The sequence below is a fragment of the Pogoniulus pusillus genome, chromosome 22 (genome assembly GCF_015220805.1).
Source record: "Pogoniulus pusillus isolate bPogPus1 chromosome 22, bPogPus1.pri, whole genome shotgun sequence".
NCBI classification, from domain to species: Eukaryota; Metazoa; Chordata; class Aves; order Piciformes; family Lybiidae; genus Pogoniulus; species Pogoniulus pusillus.
The window spans coordinates 4,468,570-4,472,590 of NC_087285.1; the positions used below are offsets into that span (position 1 = coordinate 4,468,570).

Genomic DNA, 4,021 nt, shown 5'->3' on the forward strand with positions numbered 1-4,021 from the left:
CTCTGCTCCTGCTGGTTATAACATTCAAATTGAGCTGAAGAGCTGCAGCTGCTGCCCATAAAATTCAAATGCAGGTGGAAGCAAAAAGTACTCAGAAGGTAAAGAGCAACACGTTGGAGGTTACCAGAACCCAGCAGCCTAAAAAATGCATTCCAGCAACTCAACTTCCTATTTCCTTTTCCTTACAGCTCTGAAAATACCCACTGCAAAGGTCAGGGCTGTGTTTTTTTGTTTGTTTGGGGTTTTTTTTTTGGCCAGTTGCTCATCATCAGGCAGCCAAAGCTGCTGCTGCAGGATCAGCAGGTACCTCAGGACCTGGGTGCCCTCAGGAGCCAGAACATAAACCTCCCTCATTCTCAGCCTGACCTTTCCTGCTGGTTTCTTACCTGCTTTACCATCAGGGTGCAAGGCATGATGATGGAGAAGCTGGTTTATAAGAGGGTCTTTGGTGACAACAAGGCCTGGTAGTGGGACACAGGGGTGGCCAGGGTGGGGAGGGACCAGCTTGGGTCTGAATCTGCTCCTTTCTGGTGATGTCTGATGAAGAGTCTCTTGGATACAAGCAAAACCTTATTGAATGTTAAGGCTCAAACAGTACCAAGGCTCCTGGCCAGCATTAGCATGGAATTGTGGCAGTTCCACCACAGATACAAGATGAGTTTGAGCCACTGTGTGCCCAGGTGACCAAGAAGGTCAACAGCATCCTGCCCTGGATCAGCAACAGTGTGGCCAGCAGGACTGGAAAGGTGATTCTCCCTCTGTACTCAGCACTGGTGAAGCTGAAACTCACATACTGGATTCAGTTCTGAGCCACTCACTCCAAGAAGGACATTGAGGTGCTGGATGAAGTCCAGTGAAGGGTCTGGAGAACAGGGCTGGGGAGCAGCAGCTGAGGGAACTGGGTTTGTTCACCCTGGAGAAAAGAAGGCTGAGAGGAGACCTCATTGCTCTCTACAGCTCCCTGAAAGGAGGTTGGGGTGAGGTGGGGGTTGGTCACTTCCCCCAAGGAACAAGTGATAGGATGAGAGGAAACTGCCTGAAGCTGCACCAGAGGAAGTTCAGGTTGGATATGAGGAACGATTCCTGCACTGAGAGAGTGGTTGAGCCTTGAAAGAGGCTGCCCAGGGCAGTGCTGGAGTCCCCATCCCTGGAGGCATTTCGGTGCTGAGCAACATGGTTTAGTGGTGCCCTGGCAGTGCTGGGTGAAGGGTTGGGCTGGATGATTTTAAAGGTCTCTTCCCACCAAAACAGATCAGTGCTTTTATGCTTCTACTTTCAGCTCAGCAGCCTGAGAGAGTTCAAGCACAAGGACCACAGGAGCAAGAGTTACTGCCCAGGAGAGCCACTCACCTCCCTCTCCACACCATTGTGCACTATCATCCCAAAACAGCAGCACCAGCTTGGGTGGAAAATGAGCCCCCTGGGTGCTGAGGTGGAATTGGCAGCAAAGCAAATGCCCTCAAAGCTCCAGACTGACAGAAGCAGCAATAGAGAGATGAAGAGATGGGACTGACCTCAGGCATCACTCAGCCAGCTCCACTCTGAGTCACTGCAGGTGACTGAGCAGTGTCCTCATGGTCTGACACTCCAATTTCACAGAGCATCTGAGAGACAGCTTGGGGTTTGCTTTGGCTTACTGTGAGACAGGGAAGTGACACAAGGTTTGATAGGAGACTGGCAGAAGGGTCTAGCTGAAAGGAACAGTGAGGAAAAATCAGGTGTAGGCAAGAGGAGAGGAGCACAGAGCATTATTTCTGTGGCCAGAGCCCTGCAGGTAGCATGGTGCCAATCTCTTACCCCTACTTGTGTTGTTCATAGTCCCAAAAGAGGGGAAAATGGAGTAGAGAGGATGCTAAACGCCCAGGTGATGACAAAATGCAACAGGGACACTGAAGATTTCATTTCAATCAGGTAAAATAGGCCTGGGCCCTTGGTGAGCCACTGCTGCAAAAGGGCTGAAGCTGGTGAAAGAGGCAATGGCAGGAAATGGGAACTGAGGCAACCTCTGCTGATGGGAAAAGAGAAGTGGCTGGGACCTTTCTCAGCTGGTTTCACATCCAGGCACCTCCTGCCATGCACAATCACTGCTGCTTCATCACGGGTGGCAAAGGGAGACGTCCAGGCCAGGGCTGCTAAGGGTATCAAAGTGCCCATCATGTGGCTGCTTCAAGGGAGGTTCTTGTCCAAGACACCACTTCCCTTCTAGTGCCAGCTCTGCAAGAGGGAGGGTGACCTCTTGGTTGCAAAGGGTTGGCTCACTGCTGCCAGCCTTGACTTGGCTTCTACACAGGGGAGAAAAGAGCAAAAGTGAAAGGATTTGCTGCTTGTGCTGGGTTTTAGGGACTGCCTTGGTGTGGTGGATGAGAGCACAATTTAGGAGGAAAACTCAGAGCTTTGTGGCTCCAGGTGACACACTGCAGCGTGGTGCCCAAACACAGACAGATGCCAGGAAGAATCATAGAATCAACCAGGCTGGAAGACACCTCCAAGATCATCCAGCCCAACCTAGCACCCAGCCCTGGCCAACCAACCAGACCATGGCACTAAGTGCCCCAGCCAGGCTTGGCTTCAACACCTCCAGGCACAAAGACTCCACCACCTCCCTGGGCAGCCCATTCCAATGCCAATCACTCTCTCTGCCAGGATCTTCCTCCTAACATCCAACCCAGACCTCCCCTGGCACAACTTGAGACTGTGTCCCCTCATTCTCTTGCTGCTTGCCTGGCAGCAGAGCCCAACCCCACCTGGCTACAGCCTCCCTTCAGGTAGCTGCAGAGAGCAATGAGGTCACCAAAGTGCAGGCTGCAAACTCACCCCAAACTCCCATCCTGACAGACCGCCCCCCAAAGCACCAAGAGCTGCTCTGGGATGTAGACAAGTCCTGAATTTGCACATGGAGATCACAGGACACCCCTAGAATAACATCACCACCACCTTGTACCCACAGGGACAGAGCTACCCAGAGCTTTGCACTGGTTGTGGTTGTAGCATCTCCATTCCCTCCCTCCAAATATGTAGTCGTGGGGGGGGGGAGGTTGTTTCAGAGCAGCCAAGTACACAGCAGGGGTTATGCTTCTGCTTTATTGTGTTGCTAGCCAAATAAAACACAGTAATCCACCCCAGCACCTCCACAACCAACAGCATGCACCCAGCCAGCAGGCACAGCCCTGCTTGGTTGGATTTCTGCTGTAACTTTGCCAACCTGGGGCTCCCTACTTCTTCCTCAAGGAGCTCATGGTGATTCCTGGGGGTTAGAGATGCAGGTAAAGAGATTGTTCTATTGCAAGTGTTCCTTCAGCACCAATTTCACACACTCATAGAATGGTAGGGGTTGGAAGGGACTTCTGGAGATCACTGAGTCCAACTCCTCAGCCAGAGCAGGATCCCCTAGGGCAGGTCACACAGGAATGCATCCAGATGAGTCTTGAAGGTCTCCAGAAGGAGACTGCACAACATCTCTGGGCAGCCTGCTCCCAGGGCTCTGCAACCCTCACAACAGGAATGCATCCAGATGAGTCTTGAAGGTCTCCAGAAGGAGACTGCACAACCTCTCTGGGCAGCCTGCTCCCAGGGCTCTACAACCCTAACAACAGGAATGCATCCAGATGAGTCTTGAAGATCTCCAGGGAAGGAGACTGCCCAACCTCTCTGGGAGCCTGCTCCCAGGGCTCTGCAACCCTCACAACAGGAATGCATCCAGATGAGTCTTGAAGGTCTCCAGAAGGAGACTCCACAACATCTCTGGGCAGCCTGCTCCCAGGGCTCTACAACCCTCACAACAGGAATGCATCCAGATGAGTCTTGAAGGTCTCCAGAAGGAGACTGCCCAACCTCTCTGGGAGACTGCTCCCAGGGCTCTGCAACCCTCACAACAGGAATGCATCCAGATGGATCTTGAAGGTCTCCAGAAGGAGACTGCACAACCTCTCTGGGAGACTGCTCCCAGGGCTCTACAACCCTCACAACAGGAATGCATCCAGATGGATCTTGAAGGTCTCCAGAAGGAGACTGCACAACCTCT

At 52.4% G+C, this 4,021-nt stretch overlaps 1 long non-coding RNA gene across 1 annotated transcript; it reads left to right on the forward strand.

The window, feature by feature from the left end:
• The first annotated feature begins 108 nt into the window (after positions 1-108).
• Positions 109-1,564, forward strand: LOC135185502 (uncharacterized). The gene is made up of 2 exons (XR_010306513.1): positions 109-211; positions 1,280-1,564. It is a non-coding gene; the product is annotated as an uncharacterized LOC135185502 (long non-coding RNA).
• The last annotated feature ends 2,457 nt before the right edge of the window (positions 1,565-4,021 follow it).